A 26,571-nucleotide genomic window follows, 5' to 3' on the forward strand; every position below is an offset into this window, starting at 1 on the left:
GCCCGGAGGAGGAAAAATTTTTGCTCATTATTGGCTAGATTGAAGTTGGAAACAACTTGTAGCTTCATTCTCAGACTCGTTTGAATTGAAAACACTTGTAGCTTCATTTTCGTTGTTTTTAAAATTAGAATCAACTTGTTTTCATTCTTGACCGTTTGAGCGCAGGAAACAACTTGTTGCTTCATATTGGCTAGATTGAAGTTGGGAACACTTGTAGCTTCATTCCAGACTCGTTTGAAGTTGAAAACAACTTGTAGCTTCATTTCGGTTGTTTAAAATTAGATAACTTTAGTTTCATTTGACTCGTTTGAGGGGAAAAAATCTGCTGAATGAAATGATTGGAGAGAGGACAGGTGGCGAAACAACCGGGCTCAAACGAGTCAAGAATGAACTACAAGTTGATTCTAATTTTAAACACCGAAAATGAACCTACAAGTTGTTTTCAACTTCAAACGAGTCTAGAATGAAGCTACAAGTTGTTTCCAACTTCAATCTAGCCAATAATGAAGCAACAAGTTGTTTCCGGGCTCAAACGAGTCAAGAATGAAACTACAAGTTGATTCTAATTTTAAACAACCGAAAATGAAGCTACAAGTTATTTTCAACTTCAAACGAGTCTGGAATGAAGCTACAAGTTGTTCCCAACTTCAATCTACCCAATAATGAAGCAACAAGTTGTTTACAGGCTCAAACGAGTCAGGAATGAAACTACAAGTTGATTCTCATTTTAAACAACCGAAAATGAAGCTACAAGTTGTTTTCAACTTCAAACGAGTCTGGAATGAAGCTACAAGTTGTTCCCAATTTCAATCTAGACAATAATGAAGCAACAAGTTCCTGCGCTCAGACGTGTCAAGAATAGAACGACAAGTTGATTCTAATTTTAAACAACCGAAAATGAAGCTACAAGTTGTTTTCAACTTCAAACGAGTCTAGAATGAAGCTACAAATTGTTTCCAACTTCAACTAGCCAATAATAAAGCAACATGTTGTTTCCGGGCTCAAACCAGTCAAGAATGAAACTACAAGTTGATTCTAATTTTAAACAACCGAAAATGAAGCTACAAATTGTTTTCAACTTCAAACGAGTCTGGAATGAAGCTACAAGTTGTTTCCAACTTCAATCTAGCCAATAATGAAGCAACAAGTTGTTTACAGGCTCAAACGAGTCAAGAATGAAACTACAAGTTGATTCTAATTTTAAACAACCGAAAATGAAGCTACAAGTTGTTTTCAACTTCAAACGAGTCTGGAATGAAGCTACAAGTTGTTCCCAACTTCAATCTAGCCAATTATGAAGCAACAAGTTGTTCCTGCGCTCAAACGTGTCAAGAATGAAATTACAAGTTGATTCTAATTTTAAACAACTGAAAATGAAGCTACAAGTTGTTTTCAACTTCAAACGAGTCTAGAATGAAGCTACAAGTTGTTTCCAACTTCAATCTAGCCAATAATGAAGCAACAAGTTGTTTCCGGGCTCAAACGAGTCAAGAATGAAACTACAAGTTGATTCTAATTTTAAACAACCGAAAATGAACCTACAAGTTGTTTTCAACTTCAAACGAGTCTAGAATGAAGCTACAAGTTGTTTCCAACTTCAATCTAGCCAATAATGAAGCAACAAGTTGTTTCCGGGCTCAAACGAGTCAAGAATGAAACTAAAAGTTGATTCTAATTTTAAACAACCGAAAATGAAGCTACAAGTTATTTTCAACTTCAAACGAGTCTGGAATGAAGCTACAAGTTGTTCCCAACTTCAATCTACCCAATAATGAAGCAACAAGTTGTTTACAGGCTCAAACGAGTCAGGAATGAAACTACAAGTTGATTCTCATTTTAAACAACCGAAAATGAAGCTACAAGTTGTTTTCAACTTCAAACGAGTCTGGAATGAAGCTACAAGTTGTTCCCAATTTCAATCTAGACAATAATGAAGCAACAAGTTCCTGCGCTCAGACGTGTCAAGAATAGAACGACAAGTTGATTCTAATTTTAAACAACCGAAAATGAAGCTACAAGTTGTTTTCAACTTCAAACGAGTCTAGAATGAAGCTACAAATTGTTTCCAACTTCAACTAGCCAATAATAAAGCAACATGTTGTTTCCGGGCTCAAACCAGTCAAGAATGAAACTACAAGTTGATTCTAATTTTAAACAACCGAAAATGAAGCTACAAATTGTTTTCAACTTCAAACGAGTCTGGAATGAAGCTACAAGTTGTTTCCAACTTCAATCTAGCTATTTAGCAAAAAAAAAAAAAAAAAACTTCAATCTAGCCAATAATGAAGCAACAAGTTGTTTACAGGCTCAAACGAGTCAAGAATGAAACTACAAGTTGATTCTAATTTTAAACAACTGAAAATGAAGCTATAAGTTGTTTTCAACTTCAAACGAGTCTAGAATGAAGCTACAAGTTGTTTCCAACTTCAATCTAGCTAATAATGAAGCAACAAGTTGTTTCCGGGCTCAAACGAGTCAAGAATGAAACTACAAGTTGATTCTAATTTTAAACAACTGAAAATGAACCTACAAGTTGTTTTCAACTTCAAACGAGTCTGGAATGAAGCTACAAGTTGTTTCCAACTTCAATCTAGCCAATAATGAAGCAACAAGTTGTTTACAGGCTCAAACGAGTCAAGAATGAAACTACAAGTTGATTCTAATTTTAAACAACCGAAAATGAAGCTACAAGTTGTTTTCAACTTCAAACGAGTCTAGGATGAAGCTACAAGTTGTTTCCAACTTCAATCTAGCCAATAATAAGCAACAAGTTGTTTCCGGCTCTAACGAGTCAAGAATGAAACTACAAGTTGATTCTAATTTTAAACAACCGAAAATGAAGCTACAAGTTATTTTCAACTTCAAACGAGTCTGGAATGAAGCTACAAGTTGTTTCCAACTTCAATCTAGCCAATAATGAAGCAACAAGTTGTTTACAGGCTCAAACGAGTCAAGAATGAAACTACAAGTTGATTCTAATTTTAAACAACCGAAAATAAAGCTACAAGTTGTTTTCAACTTCAAACGAGTCTAGAATGAAGCTACAAGTTGTTTCCAACTTCAATCTAGCCAATAATGAAGCAACAAGTTGTTTACAGGCTCAAACGAGTCAAGAATGAAACTACAAGTTGATTCTAATTTTAAACAACCGAAAATGAAGCTACAAGTTGTTTTCAACTTCAAACGAGTCTAGAATGAAGCTACAAGTTGTTTCCAACTTCAATCTAGCAAATAATGAAGCAACAAGTTGTTTCCAAGCTCGAACGAGTCAAGAATGAAACTACAAGTTGATTCTAATTTTAAACAACCGAAAATGAAGCTACAAATTGTTTTTAACTTCAAACGAGTCTGGAATGAAGCTACAAGTTGTTTCCAACTTCAATCTAGCCAATTATGAAGCAACAAGTTGTTTACAGGCTTAAACGAGTCAAGAATGAAGCTAAAAGTTGATTCTAATTTTAAACAACTGAAAATGAAGCTACAAGTTGTTTTCAACTTCAAACGAGTCTAGAATGAAGCTACAAATTGTTTCCAACTTCAATCTAGCCAATAATAAGCAACAAGTTGTTTCCGGCTCAAACGAGTCAAGAATGAAACTACAAGTTGATTCTAATTTTAAACAACCGAAAATGAAGCTACAAGTTGTTTTCAACTTCAAACGAGTCTGGAATGAAGCTACAAGTTGTTCCCAACTTCAATCTAGACAATAATGAAGCAACAAGTTCCTGCGCTCAAACGTGTCAAGAATGGAACTACAATTTAATTCTAATTTTAAAGAACCGAAAATCAAGCTCCAAGTTGTTTTCAACTTCAAACGAGTCTAGAATGAAGCTACAAATTGTTTCCAACTTCAACTAGCCAATAATAAAGCAACATGTTGTTTCCGGGCTCAAACGAGTCAAGAATGAAACTACAAGTTGATTCTAATTTTAAACAACCGAAAATGAAGCTACAAGTTGTTTTCAACTTCAAACGAGTCTGGAATGAAGCTACAAGTTGTTTCCAACTTCAATCTAGCCAATAATGAAGCAACAAGTTGTTTACAGGCTCAAACGAGTCAAGAATGAAACTACAAGTTGATTCTAATTTTAAACAACCGAAAATGAAGCTACAAGTTGTTTTCAACTTCAAACGAGTCTGGAATGAAGCTACAAGTTGTTCCCAACTTCAATCTAGCCAATTATGAAGCAACAAGTTGTTCCTGAGCTCAAACGTGTCAAGAATGAAACTACAAGTTGATTCTAATTTTAAACAACTGAAAATGAAGCTACAAGTTGTTTTCAACTTCAAACGAGTCTAGAATGAAGCTACAAGTTGTTTCCAACTTCAATCTAGCCAATAATAAAACAACAAATTGTTTCCGAGCTCAAACGAGTCAAGAATGAAACTACAAGTTGATTCTAATTTTAAACAACCGAAAATGAACCTACAAGTTGTTTTCAACTTCAAACGAGTCTGGAATGAAGCTACAAGTTGTTTCCAACTTCAATCTAGTAAATAATGAAGCAACAAGTTGTTTACAGGCTCAAACGAGTCAAGAATGAAACTACAAGTTGATTCTAATTTTAAACAACCGAAAATGAAGCTACAAGTTGTTTTCAACTTCAAACGAGTCTAGGATGAAGCTACAAGTTGTTTCCAACTTCAATCTAGCCAATAATAAAGCAACAAGTTGTTTCCGGCTCAAACGAGTCAAGAATGAAACTACAAGTTGATTCTAATTTTAAACAACCGAAAATGAAGCTACAAGTTGTTTTCAACTTCAAACGAGTCTGGAATGAAGCTACAAGTTGTTTCCAACTTCAATCTAGCCAATAATGAAGCAACAAGTTGTTTACAGGCTCAAACGAGTCAAGAATGAAACTAAAAGTTGATTCTAATTTTAAACAACCGAAATTTAAGCTGCAAGTTGTTTTCAACTTCAAACGAGTCTCGAATGAAGCTACAAGTTGTTTCCAACTTCAATCTAGCCAATAATGAAGCAACAAGTTGTTTACAGGCTCAAACGAGTCAAGAATGAAACTACAAGTTGATTCTAATTTTAAACAACCGAAAATGAAGCTACAAGTTGTTTTCAACTTCAAACGAGTCTAGAATGAAGCTACAAGTTGTTTCCAACTTCAATCTAGCAAATAATGAAGCAACAAGTTGTTTCCAGGCTCAAACGAGTCAAGAATGAAACTACAAGTTGATTCTAATTTTAAACAACCGAAAATGAAGCTACAAATTGTTTTTAACTTCAAACGAGTCTGGAATGAAGCTACAAGTTGTTTCCAACTTCAATCTAGCCAATATGAAGCAACAAGTTGTTTACAGGCTTAAACGAGTCAAGAATGAAGCTAAAAGTTGATTCTAATTTTAAACAACTGAAAATGAAGCTACAAGTTGTTTTCAACTTCAAACGAGTCTAGAATGAAGCTACAAGTTGTTTCCAACTTCAACTAGCCAATAATAAAGCAACATGTTGTTTCCGGGCTCAAACGAGTCAAGAATGAAACTACAAGTTGATTCTAATTTTAAACAACCGAAAATGAAGCTACAAATTGTTTTCAACTTCAAACGAGTCTGGAATGAAGCTACAAGTTGTTCCCAACTTCAATCTAGACAATAATGAAGCAACAAGTTCCTGCGCTCAAACGTGTCAAGAATGGAACTACAATTTAATTCTAATTTTAAAGAACCGAAAATAAGCTACAAGTTGTTTTCAACTTCAAACGAGTCTAGAATGAAGCTACAAATTGTTTCCAACTTCAACTAGCCAATAATAAAGCAACATGTTGTTTCCGGGCTCAAACGAGTCAAGAATGAAACTACAAGTTGATTCTAATTTTAAACAACCGAAAATGAAGCTACAAGTTGTTTTCAACTTCAAACGAGTCTGGAATGAAGCTACAAGTTGTTTCCAACTTCAATCTAGCCAATAATGAAGCAACAAGTTGTTTACAGGCTCAAACGAGTCAAGAATGAAACTACAAGTTGATTCTAATTTTAAACAACCGAAAATGAAGCTACAAGTTGTTTTCAACTTCAAACGAGTCTGGAATGAAGCTACAAGTTGTTCCCAACTTCAATCTAGCCAATTATGAAGCAACAAGTTGTTCCTGCGCTCAAACGTGTCAAGAATGAAACTACAAGTTGATTCTAATTTTAAACAACTGAAAATGAAGCTACAAGTTGTTTTCAACTTCAAACGAGTCTAGAATGAAGCTACAAGTTGTTTCCAACTTCAATCTAGCCAATAATAAAACAACAAATTGTTTCCGGGCTCAAACGAGTCAAGAATGAAAATACAAGTTGATTCTAATTTTAAACAACCGAAAATGAACCTACAAGTTGTTTTCAACTTCAAACGAGTCTGGAATGAAGCTACAAGTTGTTTCCAACTTCAATCTAGCCAATAATGAAGCAACAAGTTGTTTACAAGCTTAAACGAGTCAAGAATGAAACTAAAAGTTGATTCTAATTTAAAACAACCGAAAATGAAGCTACAAGTTGTTTTCAACTTCAAACGAGTCTGGAATGAAGCAACAAGTTGTTCCCGCGCTCAAACGTGTCAAGAATGAAACTACAAGTTGATTCTAATTTTAAACAACCGAAAATGAAGCTACAAGTTGTTTTCAACTTCAAACGAGTCTAGAATGAAGCTACAAGTTGTTTCCAACTTCAATCTAGCCAATAATGAAGCAACAAGTTGTTTCCGGCTCAAACGAGTCAAGAATGAAACTACAAGTTGATTCTAATTTTAAACAACCGAAAATGAAGCTACAAGTTGTTTTCAACTTCAAACGAGTCTGGAATGAAGCTACAAGTTGTTTCCAACTTCAATCTAGCCAATAATGAAGCAACAAGTTGTTTCCGGGCTCAAACGAGTCAAGAATGAAACTACAAGTTGATTCTAATTTTAAACAACCGAAAATGAAGCTACAAGTTGTTTTCAACTTCAAACGAGTCTGGAATGAAGCTACAAGTTGTTTCCAACTTCAATCTAGCCAATAATGAAGCAACAAGTTGTTTACAGGCTTAAACGAGTCAAGAATGAAACTACAAGTTGATTCTAATTTTAAACAACCGAAAATGAAGCTACAAGTTGTTTTCAACTTCAAACGAGTCTGGAATGAAGCAACAAGTTGTTCCCGCGCTCAAACGTTTCAAGAATGAAACTAAAAGTTGATTCTAATTTTAAACAACCGAAAATGATGCTACAAGTTGTTTTCAACTTCAAACGAGTCTAGAATGAAGCTACAAGTTGTTTCCAACTTCAATCTAGCCAATAATGAAGCAACAAGTTGTTCCCGTCCTCAAACGTGTCAAGAATGAAACTACAAGTTGATTCTAATTTTAAACAACCGAAAATGAAGCTACAAGTTGTTTTCAACTTCAAACGAGTCTAGGATGAAGCTACAAGTTGTTTCCAACTTCAATCTAGCCAATAATAAAGCAACAAGTTGTTTCCGGGCTCAAACGAGTCAAGAATGAAACTACAAGTTGATTCTAATTTTAAACAACCGAAAATGAAGCTACAAGTTATTTTCAACTTCAAACGAGTCTGGAATGAAGCTACAAGTTGTTTCCAACTTCAATCTAGCCAATAATGAAGCAACAAGTTGTTTACAGGCTCAAACGAGTCAAGAATAAAACTAAAAGTTGATTCTAATTTTAAACAACCGAAAATGAAGCTACAAGTTGTTTTCAACTTCAAACGAGTCTGGAATGAAGCTACAAGTTGTTCCCAACTTCAATCTAGTCAATAATGAAGCAACAAGTTGTTTACAGGCTCAAACGAGTCAGGAATGAAACTACAAGTTGATTCTCATTTTAAACAACCGAAAATGAAGCTACAAGTTGTTTTCAACTTCAAACGAGTCTGGAATGAAGCTACAAGTTGTTCCTAACTTCAATCTAGACAATAATGAAGCAACAAGTTCCTGCGCTCAAACGTGTCAAGAATGGAACTACAAGTTGATTCTAATTTTAAACAACCGAAATTAAAGCTGCAAGTTGTTTTCAACTTCAAACGAGTCTCGAATGAAGCTACAAGTTGTTTCCAACTTCAATCTAGCCAATAATGAAGCAACAAGTTGTTTACAGGCTCAAACGAGTCAAGAATGAAACTACAAGTTGATTATAATTATAACCAACCGAAAATGAAGCTACAAGTTGTTTTCAACTTCAAACGAGTCTAGAATGAAGCTACAAGTTGTTTCCAACTTCAATCCAGCAAATAATGAAGCAACAACTTGTTTCCAGGCTCGAACGAGTCAAGAATGAAACTACAAGTTGATTCTAATTTTAAACAACCGAAAATGAAGCTACAAATTGTTTTTAACTTCAAACGAGTCTGGAATGAAGCTACAAGTTGTTTCCAACTTCAATCTAGCCAATTATGAAGCAACAAGTTGTTTACAGGCTTAAATGAGTCAAGAATGAAGCTAAAAGTTGATTCTAATTTTAAACAACTGAAATGAAGCTACAAGTTGTTTTCAACTTCAAACGAGTCTAGAATGAAGCTACAAATTGTTTCCAACTTCAACTAGCCAATAATAAAGCAACATGTTGTTTCCGGGCTCAAACGAGTCAAGAATGAAACTACAAGTTGATTCTAATTTTAAACAACCAAAAATGAAGCTACAAATTGTTTTCAACTTCAAACGAGTCTGGAATGAAGCTACAAGTTGTTCCCAACTTCAACCTAGACAATAATAAAGCAACAAGTTCCTGCGCTCAAACGTGTCAAGAATGGAACTACAATTTAATTCTAATTTTAAAGAACCGAAAATCAAGCCCCAAGTTGTTTTCAACTTCAAACGAGTCTAGAATGAAGCTACAAATTGTTTCCAACTTCAACTAGCCAATAATAAAGCAACATGTTGTTTCCGGGCTCAAACGAGTCAAGAATGAAACTAAAAGTTCATTCTAATTTTAAACAACCGAAAATGAACCTACAAGTTGTTTTCAACTTCAAACGAATCTAGGATGAAGCTACAAGTTGTTTCCAGCTTCAATCTAGCCAATAATAAAGCAACAAGTTGTTTCCGGGCTCAAACGAGTCAAGAATGAAACTACAAGTTGATTCTAATTTTAAACAACCGAAAATGAAGCTACAAGTTATTTTCAACTTCAAACGAGTCTGGAATGAAGCTACAAGTTGTTTCCAACTTCAATCTAGCCAATAATGAAGCAACAAGTTGTTTACAGGCTTAAACGAGTCAAGAATGAAACTAAAAGTTGATTCTAATTTTAAACAACCGAAAATGAAGCTACAAGTTGTTTTCAACTTCAAACGAGTCTGGAATGAAGCAACAAGTTGTTCCCGCGCTCAAACGTTTCAAGAATGAAACTAAAAGTTGATTCTAATTTTAAACAACCGAAAATGATGCTACAAGTTGTTTTCAACTTCAAACGAGTCTAGAATGAAGCTACAAGTTGTTTCCAACTTCAATCTAGCCAATAATGAAGCAACAAGTTGTTCCCGCCCTCAAACGTGTCAAGAATGAAACTACAAGTTGATTCTAATTTTAAACAACCGAAAATGAAGCTACAAGTTGTTTTCAACTTCAAACGTGTCTGGAATGAAGCTACAAGTTGTTTCCAACTTCAATCTAGCCAATTATGAAGCAACAAGTTGTTTACAGGCTTAAACGAGTCAAGAATGAAGCTAAAAGTTGATTCTAATTTTAAACAACTGAAAATGAAGCTTCAAGTTGTTTTCAACTTCAAACGAGTCTAGAATGAAGCTACAAATTGTTTCCAACTTCAACTAGCCAATAATAAAGCAACATGTTGTTTCCGGGCTCAAACGAGTCAAGAATGAAACTACAAGTTGATTCTAATTTTAAACAACCGAAAATGAAGCTACAAGTTGTTTTCAACTTCAAACGAGTCTGGAATGAAGCTACAAGTTGTTCCTAACTTCAATCTAGACAATAATGAAGCAACAAGTTCCTGCGCTCAAACGTGTCAAGAATGGAACTACAATTTAATTCTAATTTTAAAGAACCGAAAATCAAGCCCCAAGTTGTTTTCAACTTCAAACGAGTCTAGAATGAAGCTACAAATTGTTTCCAACTTCAACTAGCCAATAATAAAGCAACATGTTGTTTCCGGGCTCAAACGAGTCAAGAATGAAACTAAAAGTTCATTCTAATTTTAAACAACCGAAAATGAACCTACAAGTTGTTTTCAACTTCAAACGAGTCTAGGATGAAGCTACAAGTTGTTTCCAGCTTCAATCTAGCCAATAATAAAGCAACAAGTTGTTTCCGGGCTCAAACGAGTCAAGAATGAAACTACAAGTTGATTCTAATTTTAAACAACCGAAAATGAAGCTACAAGTTATTTTCAACTTCAAACGAGTCTGGAATGAAGCTACAAGTTGTTTCCAACTTCAATCTAGCCAATAATGAAGCAACAAGTTGTTTACAGGCTTAAACGAGTCAAGAATGAAACTAAAAGTTGATTCTAATTTTAAACAACCGAAAATGAAGCTACAAGTTGTTTTCAACTTCAAACGAGTCTGGAATGAAGCAACAAGTTGTTCCCGCGCTCAAACGTTTCAAGAATGAAACTAAAAGTTGATTCTAATTTTAAACAACCGAAAATGATGCTACAAGTTGTTTTCAACTTCAAACGAGTCTAGAATGAAGCTACAAGTTGTTTCCAACTTCAATCTAGCCAATAATGAAGCAACAAGTTGTTCCCGCCCTCAAACGTGTCAAGAATGAAACTACAAGTTGATTCTAATTTTAAACAACCGAAAATGAAGCTACAAGTTGTTTTCAACTTCAAACGTGTCTGGAATGAAGCTACAAGTTGTTTCCAACTTCAATCTAGCCAATTATGAAGCAACAAGTTTTTTACAGGCTTAAACGAGTCAAGAATGAAACTAAAAGTTGATTCTAATTTTAAACAACTGAAAATGAAGCTACAAGTTGTTTTCAACTTCAAACGAGTCTAGAATGAAGCTACAAATTGTTTCCAACTTCAACTAGCCAATAATAAAGCAACATGTTGTTTCCGGGCTCAAACGAGTCAGGAATGAAACTACAAGTTGATTCTCATTTTAAACAACCGAAAATGAAGCTACAAGTTGTTTTCAACTTCAAACGAGTCTGGAATGAAGCTAAAAGTTGTTCCTAACTTCAATCTAGACAATAATGAAGCAACAAGTTCCTGCGCTCAAACGTGTCAAGAATGGAACTACAAGTTGATTCTAATTTTAAACAACCGAAAATAAAGCTACAAGTTGTTTTCAACTTCAAACGAGTCTAGAATGAAGCTACAAGTTGTTTCCAACTTCAATCTAGCCAATAATGAAGCAACAAGTTGTTTACAGGCTCAAACGAGTCAAGAATGAAACTACAAGTTGATTCTAATTTTTAACAACCGAAAATGAAGCTACAAGTTGTTTTCAACTTCAAACGAGTCTAGAATGAAGCTACAAGTAGTTTCCACCTTCAATCTAGCAAATAATGAAGCAACAAGTTGTTTCCAGGCTCGAACGAGTCAAGAATGAAACTACAAGTTGATTCTAATTTTAAACAACCGAAAATGAAGCTACAAATTGTTTTTAACTTCAAACGAGTCTGGAATGAAGCTACAAGTTGTTTCCAACTTCAATCTAGCCAATTATGAAGCAACAAGTTGTTTACAGGCTTAAACGAGTCAAAAATGAAGCTAAAAGTTGATTCTAATTTTAAACAACTGAAAATGAAGCTACAAGTTGTTTTCAACTTCAAACGAGTCTAGAATGAAGCTACAAATTGTTTCCAACTTCAACTAGCCAATAATAAAGCAACATGTTGTTTCCGGGCTCAAACGAGTCAAGAATGAAACTACAAGTTGATTCTAATTTTAAACAACCGAAAATGAAGCTACAAATTGTTTTCAACTTCAAACGAGTCTGGAATGAAACTACTTGTAGCTTCTCTATCCTTGTGAGTCTGGAATGACCCTATTTCTCAGATTCCAGTTGTAGCTGAGGTGTTTGAGAAAAGTCCGGATAGAGAAGTTAACAAAAAATCTTGGTCTCAGGTTGTTCATGAGACTTTGCCGAAGTTGGTTCCTGTGGAATTTGACCACATTCAACTTCCCCCTGGTGTCACAAAAATCTCTCCCCCTGTTGAAGTTCTGAAATTGGGCAATGAAAAGTTTAAGTTCTGTTTGGTTGGAACTTTTTCTAAGGGTGTTCTCCCCTTTGCCAAGGTTGCGGAATTTGCTCGCAAAACTTGGGAGCATAAAGGTCTGCTTCATGTCTCTCAAAAGGATAGCCATACTTTTCTATTTCGTTTCAGAGATGTGAATGATATGCATGGAATTCTTGCGCGTGGAACTTGGTTTGTTGAAAGGCGTCCTCTTATTCTTCATCCTTGGGGAGTTAACCCCTGCCAAAAATCTAGCATGCCGCTTTGGGTAAAATTTGAAAATGTCCCTGACTCATATTGGACGAGGGAGGGTCTTAGTTGGCTAGCGAGCAGTGTGGGAAAACCTCTATGTGCTGATGCGAATACCTCTCGTCTTGAGGTACTTCCTTTCGCTAAGCTTTGTGTTGACTATAATATTGGAAATACTCTGCCTACTTGCTTAGATGTGGAAGTTTTGGATCCAGTATCAAATGATCTTCTGGTTCAAAAAGTGTTAGTAAGCTATCCGTCCAAGCCTCTGGTTTGTGTAGCATGTAAATCATTGGGCCATCTTGTTGGAGCCTGTCCAAAAGTAACAAGACAGTGGGTTAAAAAAGAAATGCCTGAGCAGTCCATTCCTGTCACTGTGGAGGATTGTACAACTAGTAACAGTCCGGAGATTAAGGAGAAACCTGAAGAGAGTAACCTGCAGGGTGTTAATGACCTTTCTGTGAAGGCCAAGGAGCCTGGTGTTGTTGTCCAGGATAGTGACTCGGACTGGCAACAAGTAAAGCGAAAGAATCATCCTACATCGACTAAACAGCCTTCTTCCGCAGCTGAGTCTGTTCCTGATGCTACTATCTCTCAGCCAAATAAATCAACTTCTGCTAGCTCTCTGCCAATTTTCGCTTCTCTGTCACGTACTTTGTCAAAAAGTCAGAGGAAGAAAGCTCGTAGATCTGGGGGGAAGACCCCTCCATTTAAACATTAACTTCTTGTTTAAATGATTTTTTGCTCCTACAATACTCGAGGGCTCAACAATAAGATTTCCTTTTATAAGGATTTTATTTCTTCCAATAAACTTGGTCTTATTGCTCTCGTTGAAACTCATGTAAAAAAGGAGAATGCCACTTTTGTTTCTAAGCTGGTTGCACCCCGGTTTAGTTGGCTTTTTAATTATAATCACCACCATAATGGCAGAATATGGGTTGGATGGGATCCTGAGCTATGGAGTGTCTCTGTTTCTCATACCAGTGCTCAACACATTTCCTGTAAAGTTACCTCTGTGAGTACTGATGTTGTTTTTTTTGCCTCGTTTATTTATGCATACAATGACTATATTGACAGACGTTCTTTGTGGTCTGATCTGTTGGTTTTCAAAAGTAGTTTACCTGACTCTTCCCCTTGGATTTTATCGGGTGATTTTAATGTGTGCTTAAATGTCGAGGATTCAAGCAACTTCTCTGGTCTCAACTCTGATATAAGAGATTTTCGTAGTGCTGTTGATGAATTGGGTATTCTGGATTTGCAATTCTCGGGGAATTTGTTTACTTGGTGGGATTCTAATCATCTAACTCCAATTTTTCGCAAGTTGGATCGTGTTATGGTTAATGATGCTTGGCTGTCTTCTTTTCCTATGTCTAAGGCTCTATTTCTTCCTCGTGGTCTCTCGGATCATAACCCTGCTGTTATTTTCTTAGGAATTCAGCATGAGAAATTAAAGAAACCTTTTCAGATTTTTCAATTCTTGATTGAGCATCCAAATTTTGCGAGTTCAGTTAGTGAAGCCTGGAACTGTTGTATTGAAGGAGATCCTTGGTATGTTTTGTCTATGAAATTGAAGCGTGTCAAAGCCTCTCTTAAGCTTCTAAATCGTGTTTCTGGTAATCTCCATGAGGCAGTAGTCAATACAAAAAGGGAACTTCTGTTATTTCAAGAAAATATGTCCCATCCTCCCACTCCTGATATGCTTGCTACTGAAGTCAGTCTCTGTGAGTCCTTTAACAAGGCTATTTCTGCTGAGGAATCTCTTCTTCGACAAAAATCAAGGGTTAAATGGCTTGCTTTGGGTGATGGGAATAACTCTTTTTTCCATCAGTCCTGCAAAAATCGGTGGAACTCTAATAAGATCTTAATGCTTGAAGATTCTGATGGTAACCTCTTGAAGACTCACAAGGATATATCATGTGTTGCTGTTGATTACTATCAAAAGCTCCTGGGCTCTACTCATTCTGTTGACAATTTCGATTGTTTTGTCCAATCTTTAGACCTCCCACAGCTCTCTGATGTTCAGAAAAATATGCTTGAAGCTCCTTTCTCTGATCAAGATGTGTTTAATACTTTCAAAAAGATGGCAAAGCGGAAAAGCCCGGGCCCTGATGGGTTGACCCCTGAGTTTTTTCTTGCTGCTTGGAACATAATTGGTACTGATGTCATTAGGGGGATTCAACATTTCTTTAATTCCTTCGAGCTCCCCAGAAATATTAATGCTGTTGCGATTGCCTTAGTCCCGAAATGCTCCAACCCGTCGAAGATTGAACATTTCAGGCCTATTTCTTGCTGTAACACATTATACAAATGTATCTCAAAATTGCTTGCCGGAAGGATTAAAAAGGTGGTTTCATCTCTTATTTCTCTCAACCAGTCGGCATTTGTTCCTCAGCGAATCATTGGTGATAATATAATGTTGGTTCAAGCTCTTTGCAAGGATTATCACAAATCTGATGGGATTTCTAGAAGTGCTTTCAAACTTGATATTCATAAAGCTTTTGATAGTTTGAATTGGAGCTTTCTCTTCAACTGTTTACAAGTCATGAACTTCCCAGAAATTTTCATTAAATGGATAAAGCAGTGCATTACGGGGTGTATGATTTCTGTTAAACTCAATGGTGTGCTTGAAGGGTTTTTTCGCTGTAAGAATGGTCTGAGACAGGGTGACCCCCTGTCTCCTTACCTCTTTGTTATCTGCTTGGAACTTTTAACTAGATTTCTTAATGCAAAGCTTAGTTCTGATGCTAGTTTCAATTATCATTGGCGTACTAATCAATTGCAGCTTAGTCATGTTATCTTTGCTGATGATATTTTCTTATTTTGTGGAGGTGACTCTCCTTCTATTAAGCTTCTTTTAGACTCTGTTATTACATTCACCAGTGCTTCAGGGCTTAAGTTAAATAATGAAAAATGTATGGGTTTCTTCAGTGGTGTTCCTGATCACATTGTATCTGATACTCTATGGACTTATGGTTTCCAGTTGGGAGTTTTGCCTATCTCTTACCTTGGTCTTCCTCTGATCACTAGCAGACTTAGCGAGGCTCTCTGCGCTCCTTTGATTCAGAGGTTAAGTCAGAGAATTGATAGCTGGACCGTGAAGTCTCTTCGGTACAGTGGCCGTTTGCAGCTTATAAAGTCTATCCTGTTTGGAATTCAAGGCTATTGGTCAGTTTATCTCTTTCTCCCAAAGGGGGTGCTCAAGCGTATCCAATCTTTACTTGCTCGTTTCTTATGGGGTGGTGGTCTTAATTCTCATTGTCAATATAAAGTCGCATGGACTGATTGTTGCTTTAAAAAGGAGGAGGGTGGATTGGGGGTGCGTGATATCTTTGAATGGAATAAGGCTGCGATTCTGTTTCAAGTTTGGAGGCTTTCTCAGCCTAGTCCGTCTTCATTATGGCTTCTCTGGGTACATACTTGTCTGCTCAAACGTAAATTCTTCTGGACAGCGAAGATTCCCTATAAGTGCCCCTGGAATCTTCGGAAAATCTTTAATTTTCGAAGTGAAGCGCGCTCTTTTATCCTTTGTTCTGTAAAGGAGGACTCTCTCTTCAAGTTTTGGCAGGATCCATGGCTGGTTTCTTCCCCTTTAATTGAATATTTTGGTGCCAGTATAGTCTCAGTTATGGACTCTGTTCCTGATGCTACGGTGGGTTCTGCCATTTCAAATGGTCAGTGGAATGTATCGAGTTCTAACGATATTAGAGCAATTCGTATTCGTGATATGCTCCATCATTTCCCCATTGGCAGACGGGATTTAGTTATGTGGCAGAATAATTCTGATGTTAATCTGCGTGTTATTTGGGAGTCAATTCGCAGACATGGTCCTAGTTGTCCATGGGTTCCGTTAATATGGAATAGATTCTCTATTCCGTCCTGCTCGTTTATTTCATGGCTTGCTTGCAGGAATAGACTGTCCACTAAGGATAGATTGTGGCAAGATGATTATGTGGTTGACCCTGTATGCTGTTTATGTCACTGTTCTGATGAATCAGTGGAACATTTATTCTCCTCATGCCCTTACACTTATGTTCTTCTTCGTGCTAGTCCGTATGATTTAAATATTCATTGGAATGCTTGGCTTATGGGGGATTTTTTTATTGATACTTTATCTGGGTTCGAGAGGGAGGTTGCATATCTTTACATCACTGTGGTCATCTATTTGGTGTGGAGGGAAAGAAATAATAGACTGCATGACAACGGTTCTATGACGGTGGACCACCTTCATACTCTCATCAAGCGAATGTTCCGGGAAAAATTATTTTCTTGTCCTTTATTCCGTAGGAAACTTTGTGCTGATCCTCATCTTAGCCATATTCTGTATTAATTTATGGGTTGGTAGTAGTTGGAGGTAGTGGTTTGGTTGTTTAGTCGATTTAGACTTGTTTGCTTAAAGCTCCTTTTCTTTTGGAGTTTTGTTTTTCCCGCGGGGTATGCCCCTAGATCTTGTATTCTTGTTCTCTTTTAATATAATTTCATTTAGCAAAAAAAAAACTTCAATCTAGCCAATAATTAAGCAACAAGTTGTTTACAGGCTTAAACGAGTCAAGAATGAAACTAAAAGTTGATTCTAATTTTAAACAACCGAAAATGAAGCTACAAGTTGTTTTCAACTTCAAACGAGTCTGGAATGAAGCAACAAGTTGTTCCCGCGCTCAAACGTTTCAAGAATGAAACTAAAAGTTGATTCTAATTTTAAACAACCGAAAATGATGCTACAAGTTGTTTTCAATTTCAAACGAGTCTAGAATGAAGCTACAAGTTGTTTCCAACTTCAATCTAGCCAATAATGAAGCAACAAGTTGTTCCCGCCCTCAAACGTGTCAAGAATGAAACTACAAGTTGATTCTAATTTTAAACAACCGAAAATGAAGCTACAAGTTGTTTTCAACTTCAAACGAGTCTAGGATGAAGCTACAAGTTGTTTCCAACTTCAATCTAGCCAATAATAAAGCAACAAGTTGTTTCCGGGCTCAAACGAGTCAAGAATGAAACTACAAGTCGATTCTAATTTTAAACAACCGAAAATGAAGCTACAAGTTCTTTTCAACTTCAAACGAGTCTGGAATGAAGCTACAAGTTGTTTCCAACTTCAATCTAGCCAATAATGAAGCAACAAGTTGTTTACAGGCTCAAACGAGTCAAGAATAAAACTAAAAGTTGATTCTAATTTAAAACAACCGAAAATGAAGCTACAAGTTGTTTTCAACATCAAATGAGTCTGGAATGAAGCTACAAGTTGTTCCCAACTTCAATCTAGCCAATAATGAAGCAACAAGTTGTTTACAGGCTTAAACGAGTCAAGAATAAAACTAAAAGTTGATTCTAATTTTAAACAATCGAAAATGAAGCTACAAGTTGTTTTCAACTTCAAACGAGTCTGGAATGAAGCTACAAGTTGTTTCCAACTTCAATCTAGCCAATAATGAAGCAACAAGTTGTTTCCGGGCTCAAACGAGTCAAGAATGAAACTACAAGTCGATTCTAATTTTAAACAACCGAAAATGAAGCTACAAGTTCTTTTCAACTTCAAACGAGTCTGGAATGAAGCTACAAGTTGTTTCCAACTTCAATCTAGCCAATAATGAAGCAACAAGTTGTTTACAGGCTTAAACGAGTCAAGAATAAAACTAAAAGTTGATTCTAATTTAAAACAACCGAAAATGAAGCTACAAGTTATTTTCAACATCAAACGAGTCTGGAATGAAGCTACAAGTTGTTCCCAACTTCAATCTAGCCAATAATGAAGCAACAAGTTGTTTACAGGCTTAAACGAGTCAAGAATAAAACTAAAAGTTGATTCTAATTTTAAACAACCGAAAATGAAGCTACAAGTTGTTTTCAACTTCAAACGAGTCTGGAATGAAGCTACAAGTTGTTTCCAACTTCAATCTAGCCAATAATGAAGCAACAAGTTGTTTACAGGCTTAAACGAGGCAAGAATGAAACTAAAAGTTGATTCTAATTTAAAACAACCGAAAATGAAGCTACAAGTTGTTTTCAACTTCAAACGAGTCTGGAATGAAGCAACAAGTTGTTCCCGCGCTCAAACGTTTCAAGAATGAAACTAAAAGCTGATTCTAATTTTAAACAACCGAAAATGATGCTACAAGTTGTTTTCAACTTCAAACGAGTCTAGAATGAAGCTACAAGTTGTTTCCAACTTCAATCTAGCCAATAATGAAGCAACATGTTGTTCCCGTCCTCAAACGTGTCAAGAATGAAACTACAAGTTGATTCTAATTTTAAACAACCGAAAATGAAGCTACAAGTTGTTTTCAACTTCAAACGAGTCTAGGATGAAGCTACAAGTTGTTTCCAACTTCAATCTAGCCAATAATAAAGCAACATGTTGTTTCCGGGCTCAAACCAGTCAAGAATGAAATTACAAGTTGATTCTAATTTTAAACAACCGAAAATGAACCTACAAGTTGTTTTCAACTTCAAACGAGTCTGGAATGAACCTACAAGTTGTTTCCAACTTCAATCTAGCCAATAATGAAGCAACAAGTTGTTTACAGGCTTAAACGAGTCAAGAATGAAACTAAAAGTTGATTCTAATTTTAAACAACCGAAAATGAAGCTACAAGTTGTTTTCAACTTCAAACGAGTCTGGAATGAAGCAACAAGTTGTTCCCGCGCTCAAACGTTTCAAGAATGAAACTAAAAGTTGATTCTAATTTTAAACAACCGAAAATGATGCTACAAGTTGTTTTCAACTTCAAACGAGTCTAGAATGAAGCTACAAGTTGTTTCCAACTTCAATCTAGCCAATAATGAAGCAACAAGTTGTTCCCGTCCTCAAACGTGTCAAGAATGAAACTACAAGTTGATTCTAATTTTAAACAACCGAAAATGAAGCTACAAGTTGTTTTCAACTTCAAACGAGTCTAGGATGAAGCTACAAGTTGTTTCCAACTTTAATCTAGCCAATAATAAAGCAACAAGTTGTTTCCGGGCTCAAACGAGTCAAGAATGAAACTACAAGTTGATTCTAATTTTAAACAACTGAAAATGAAGCTACAAGTTATTTTCAACTTCAAACGAGTCTGGAATGAAGCTACAAGTTGTTTCCAACTTCAATCTAGCCAATAATGAAGCAACAAGTTGTTTACAGGCTCAAACGAGTCAAGAATAAAACTAAAAGTTGATTCTAATTTTAAACAACCGAAAATGAAGCTACAAGTTGTTTTCAACTTCAAACGAGTCTGGAATGAAGCTACAAGTTGTTCCCAACTTCAATCTAGTCAATAATGAAGCAACAAGTTGTTTACAGGCTCAAACGAGTCAGGAATGAAACTACAAGTTGATTCTCATTTTAAACAACCGAAAATGAAGCTACAAGTTGTTTTCAACTTCAAACGAGTCTGGAATGAAGCTACAAGTTGTTCCTAACTTCAATCTAGACAATAATGAAGCAACAAGTTCCTGCGCTCAAACGTGTCAAGAATGGAACTACAAGTTGATTCTAATTTTAAACAACCGAAATTAAAGCTGCAAGTTGTTTTCAACTTCAAACGAGTCTCGAATGAAGCTACAAGTTGTTTCCAACTTCAATCTAGCCAATAATGAAGCAACAAGTTGTTTACAGGCTGAAACGAGTCAAGAATGAAACTACAAGTTGATTCTAATTATAACCAACCGAAAATGAAGCTACAAGTTGTTTTCAACTTCAAACGAGTCTAGAATGAAGCTACAAGTTGTTTCCAACTTCAATCCAGCAAATAATGAAGCAACAACTTGTTTCCAGCCTCGAACGAGTCAAGAATGAAACTACAAGTTGATTCTAATTTTAAACAACCGAAAATGAAGCTACAAATTGTTTTTAACTTCAAACGAGTCTGGAATGAAGCTACAAGTTGTTTCCAACTTCAATCTAGCCAATTATGAAGCAACAAGTTGTTTACAGGCCTATATGAGTCAAGAATGAAGCTAAAAGTTGATTCTAATTTTAAACAACTGAAATGAAGCTACAAGTTGTTTTCAACTTCAAACGAGTCTAGAATGAAGCTACAAATTGTTTCCAACTTCAACTAGCCAATAATAAAGCAACATGTTGTTTCCGGGCTCAAACGAGTCAAGAATGAAACTACAAGTTGATTCTAATTTTAAACAACCAAAAATGAAGCTACAAATTGTTTTCAACTTCAAACGAGTCTGGAATGAAGCTACAAGTTGTTCCCAACTTCAACCTAGACAATAATAAAGCAACAAGTTCCTGCGCTCAAACGTGTCAAGAATGGAACTACAATTTAATTCTAATTTTAAAGAACCGAAAATCAAGCTCCAAGTTGTTTTCAACTTCAAACGAGTCTAGAATGAAGCTACAAATTGTTTCCAACTTCAACTAGCCAATAATAAAGCAACATGTTGTTTCCGGGCTCAAACGAGTCAAGAATGAAACTAAAAGTTGATTCTAATTTTAAACAACCGAAAATGAACCTACAAGTTGTTTTCAACTTCAAACGAGTCTAGGATGAAGCTACAAGTTGTTTCCAGCTTCAATCTAGCCAATAATAAAGCAACAAGTTGTTTCCGGGCTCAAACGAGTCAAGAATGAAACTACAAGTTGATTCTAATTTTAAACAACCGAAAATGAAGCTACAAGTTATTTTCAACTTCAAACGCGTCTGGAATGAAGCTACAAGTTGTTTCCAACTTCAATCTAGCCAATAATGAAGCAACAAGTTGTTTACAGGCTTAAACGAGTCAAGAATGAAACTAAAAGTTGATTCTAATTTTAAACAACCGAAAATGAAGCTACAAGTTGTTTTCAACTTCAAACGAGTCTGGAATGAAGCAACAAGTTGTTCCCGCGCTCAAACGTTTCAAGAATGAAACTAAAAGTTGATTCTAATTTTAAACAACCGAAAATGATGCTACAAGTTGTTTTCAACTTCAAACGAGTCTAGAATGAAGCTACAAGTTGTTTCCAACTTCAATCTAGCCAATAATGAAGCAACAAGTTGTTCCCGCCCTCAAACGTGTCAAGAATGAAACTACAAGTTGATTCTAATTTTAAACAACCGAAAATGAAGCTACAAGTTGTTTTCAACTTCAAACGTGTCTGGAATGAAGCTACAAGTTGTTTCCAACTTCAATCTAGCCAATTATGAAGCAACAAGTTGTTTACAGGCTTAAACGAGTCAAGAATGAAGCTAAAAGTTGATTTTAATTTTAAACAACTGAAAATGAAGCTTCAAGTTGTTTTCAACTTCAAACGAGTCTAGAATGAAGCTACAAATTGTTTCCAACTTCAACTAGCCAATAATAAAGCAACATGTTGTTTCCGGGCTCAAACGAGTCAAGAATGAAACTACAAGTTGATTCTAATTTTAAACAACCGAAAATGAAGCTACAAATTGTTTTCAACTTCAAACGAGTCTGGAATGAAGCTACAAGTTGTTCCCAGCTTCAACCTAGACAATAATGAAGCAACAAGTTCCTGCGCTCAAACGTGTCAAGAATGGAACTACAATTTAATTCTAATTTTAAAGAACCGAAAATCAAGCTCCAAGTTGTTTTCAACTTCAAACGAGTCTAGAATGAAGCTACAAATTGTTTCCAGCTTCAATCTAGCCAATAATAAAGCAACAAGTTGTTTCCGGGCTCAAACGAGTAAACAATGAAACTACAAGTTGATTCTAATTTTAAACAACCGAAAATGAAGCTACAAGTTATTTTCAACTTCAAACGTGTCTGGAATGAAGCTACAAGTTGTTTCCAACTTCAATCTAGCCAATTATGAAGCAACAAGTTTTTTACAGGCTTAAACGAGTCAAGAATGAAACTAAAAGTTGATTCTAATTTTAAAAAACTGAAAATGAAGCTACAAGTTGTTTTCAACTTCAAACGAGTCTAGAATGAAGCTACAAGTTGTTTCCAACTTCAATCTAGCCAATAATGAAGCAACAAGTTGTTTACAGGCTCAAACGAGTCACGAATGAAACTACAAGTTGATTCTAATTTTTAACAACCGAAAATGAAGCTACAAGTTGTTTTCAACTTCAAACGAGTCTGGAATGAAGCTACAAGTAGTTTCCACCTTCAATCTAGCAAATAATGAAGCAACAAGTTGTTTTTTTTTTGCTAAATGAAGCAACAAGTTGTTTCCAGGCTCGAACGAGTCAAGAATGAAACTACAAGTTGATTCTAATTTTAGACAACCGAAAATGAAGCTACAAATTGTTTTTAACTTCAAACGAGTCTGGAATGAAGCTACAAGTTGTTTCCAACTTCAATCTAGCCAATTATGAAGCAACAAGTTGTTTACAGGCTTAAACGAGTCAAGAATGAAGCTAAAAGTTGATTCTAATTTTAAACAACTGAAAATGAAGCTACAAGTTGTTTTCAACTTCAAACGAGTCTAGAATGAAGCTACAAATTGTTTCCAACTTCAACTAGCCAATAATAAAGCAACATGTTGTTTCCGGGCTCAAACGAGTCAAGAATGAAACTACAAGTTGATTCTAATTTTAAACAACCGAAAATGAAGCTACAAATTGTTTTCAACTTCAAACGAGTCTGGAATGAAGCTACAAGTTGTTCCCAACTTCAACCTAGACAATAATGAAGCAACAAGTTCCTGCGCTCAAACGTGTCAAGAATGGAACTACAATTTAATTCTAATTTTAAAGAACCGAAAATCAAGCTCCAAGTTGTTTTCAACTTCAAACGAGTCTAGAATGAAGCTACAAATTGTTTCCAACTTCAACTAGCCAATAATAAAGCAACATGTTGTTTCCGGGCTCAAACGAGTCAAGAATGAAACTAAAAGTTCATTCTAATTTTAAACAACCGAAAATGAACCTACAAGTTGTTTTCGACTTCAAACGAGTCTAGGATGAAGCTACAAGTTGTTTCCAGCTTCAATCTAGCCAATAATAAAGCAACAAGTTGTTTCCGGGCTCAAACGAGTCAAGAATGAAACTACAAGTTGATTCTAATTTTAAACAACCGAAAATGAAGCTACAAGTTATTTTCAACTTCAAACGAGTCTGGAATGAAGCTACAAGTTGTTTCCAACTTCAATCTAGCCAATAATGAAGCAACAAGTTGTTTACAGGCTTAAACGAGTCAAGAATGAAACTAAAAGTTGATTCTAATTTTAAACAACCGAAAATGAAGCTACAAGTTGTTTTCAACTTCAAACGAGTCTGGAATGAAGCAACAAGTTGTTCCCGCGCTCAAACATTTCAAGAATGAAACTAAAAGTTGATTCTAATTTTAAACAACCGAAAATGATGCTACAAGTTGTTTTCAACTTCAAACGAGTCTAGAATGAAGCTACAAGTTGTTTCCAACTTCAATCTAGCCAATAATGAAGCAACAAGTTGTTCCCGCCCTCAAACGTGTCAAGAATGAAACTACAAGTTGATTCTAATTTTAAACAACCGAAAATGAAGCTACAAGTTGTTTTCAACTTCAAACGTGTCTGGAATGAAGCTACAAGTTGTTTCCAACTTCAATCTAGCCAATTATGAAGCAACAAGTTGTTTACAGGCTTAAACGAGTCAAGAATGAAGCTAAAAGTTGATTTTAATTTTAAACAACTGAAAATGAAGCTTCAAGTTGTTTTCAACTTCAAACGAGTCTAGAATGAAGCTACAAATTGTTTCCAACTTCAACTAGCCAATAATAAAGCAACATGTTGTTTCCGGGCTCAAACGAGTCAAGAATGAAACTACAAGTTGATTCTAATTTTAAACAACCGAAAATGAAGCTACAAATTGTTTTCAACTTCAAACGAGTCTGGAATGAAGCTACAAGTTGTTCCCAGCTTCAACCTAGACAATAATGAAGCAACAAGTTCCTGCGCTCAAACGTGTCAAGAATGGAACTACAATTTAATTCTAATTTTAAAGAACCGAAAATCAAGCTCCAAGTTGTTTTCAACTTCAAACGAGTCTAGAATGAAGCTACAAATTGTTTCCAGCTTCAATCTAGCCAATAATAAAGCAACAAGTTGTTTCCGGGCTCAAACGAGTAAACAATGAAACTACAAGTTGATTCTAATTTTAAACAACCGAAAATGAAGCTACAAGTTATTTTCAACTTCAAACGTGTCTGGAATGAAGCTACAAGTTGTTTCCAACTTCAATCTAGCCAATTATGAAGCAACAAGTTTTTTACAGGCTTAAACGAGTCAAGAATGAAACTAAAAGTTGATTCTAATTTTAAACAACTGAAAATGAAGCTACAAGTTGTTTTCAACTTCAAACGAGTCTAGAATGAAGCTACAAGTTGTTTCCAACTTCAATCTAGCCAATAATGAAGCAACAAGTTGTTTACAGGCTCAAACGAGTCACGAATGAAACTACAAGTTGATTCTAATTTTTAACAACCGAAAATGAAGCTACAAGTTGTTTTCAACTTCAAACGAGTCTGGAATGAAGCTACAAGTAGTTTCCACCTTCAATCTAGCAAATAATGAAGCAACAAGTTGTTTTTTTTTTGCTAAATGAAGCAACAAGTTGTTTCCAGGCTCGAACGAGTCAAGAATGAAACTACAAGTTGATTCTAATTTTAGACAACCGAAAATGAAGCTACAAATTGTTTTTAACTTCAAACGAGTCTGGAATGAAGCTACAAGTTGTTTCCAACTTCAATCTAGCAAATTATGAAGCAACAAGTTGTTTACAGGCTTAAACGAGTCAAGAATGAAGCTAAAAGTTGATTCTAATTTTAAACAACTGAAAATGAAGCTACAAGTTGTTTTCAACTTCAAACGAGTCTAGAATGAAGCTACAAATTGTTTCCAACTTCAACTAGCCAATAATAAAGCAACATGTTGTTTCCGGGCTCAAACGAGTCAAGAATGAAACTACAAGTTGATTCTAATTTTAAACAACCGAAAATGAAGCTACAAATTGTTTTCAACTTCAAACGAGTCTGGAATGAAGCTACAAGTTGTTCCCAACTTCAACCTAGACAATAATGAAGCAACAAGTTCCTGCGCTCAAACGTGTCAAGAATGGAACTACAATTTAATTCTAATTTTAAAGAACCGAAAATCAAGCTCCAAGTTGTTTTCAACTTCAAACGAGTCTAGAATGAAGCAACAAATTGTTTCCAACTTCAACTGGCCAATAATAAAGCAACATGTTGTTTCCGGGCTCAAACGAGTCAAGAATGAACCTAAAAGTTGATTCTAATTTTAAACAACCGAAAATGAACCTACAAGTTGTTTTCAACTTCAAACGAGTCTAGGATGAAGCTACAAGTTGTTTCCAGCTTCAATCTAGCCAATAATAAAGCAACAAGTTGTTTCCGGGCTCAAACGGGTCAAGAATGAAACTACAAGTTGACTCTAATTTTAAACAACCGAAAATGAAGCTACAAGTTATTTTCAACTTGAAACGAGTCTGGAATGAAGCTACAAGTTGTTTCCAACTTCAATCTAGCCAATAATGAAGCAACAAGTTGTTTACAGGCTTAAACGAGTCAAGAATGAAACTAAAAGTTGATTTTAATTTTAAACAACCGAAAATGAAGCTACAAGTTATTTTCAACTTCAAACGAGTCAGGAATGAAGCTACAAGTTGTTCCCAACTTCAATCTAGCCAATAATGAAGCAACAAGTTATTTACAGGCTCAAACGAGTCAGGAATGAAACTACAAGTTGATTCTCATTTTAAACAACCGAAAATGAAGCTACAAGTTGTTTTCAACTTCAAACGAGTTTGGAATGAAGCTACAAGTTGTTCCCAACTTCAATCTAGACAATAATGAAGCAACAAGTTCCTGCGCTCAAACGTGTCAAGAATAGAACGACAAGTTGATTCTAATTTTAAACAACCGAAAATGAAGCTACAAGTTGTTTTCAACTTCAAACGAGTCTAGAATGAAGCTACAAATTGTTTCCAACTTCAACTAGCCAATAATAAAGCAACATGTTGTTTCCGGGCTCAAACGAGTAAAGAATGAAACTACAAGTTGATTCTAATTTTAAACAACCGAAAATGAAGCTACAAATTGTTTTCAACTTCAAACGAGTCTGGAATGAAGCTACAAGTTGTTTCCAACTTCAATATAGCCAATAATGAAGCAACAAGTTGTTTACAGGCTCAAACGAGTCAAGAATGAAACTACAAGTTGATTCTAATTTTAAACAACCGAAAATGAAGCTACAAGTTGTTTTCAACTTCAAACGAGTCTGGAATGAAGCTACAAGTTGTTTCCA

Source organism: Daucus carota, chromosome 5 (assembly GCF_001625215.2).
Source record: "Daucus carota subsp. sativus chromosome 5, DH1 v3.0, whole genome shotgun sequence".
Classification (NCBI taxonomy): Eukaryota; Viridiplantae; Streptophyta; class Magnoliopsida; order Apiales; family Apiaceae; genus Daucus; species Daucus carota.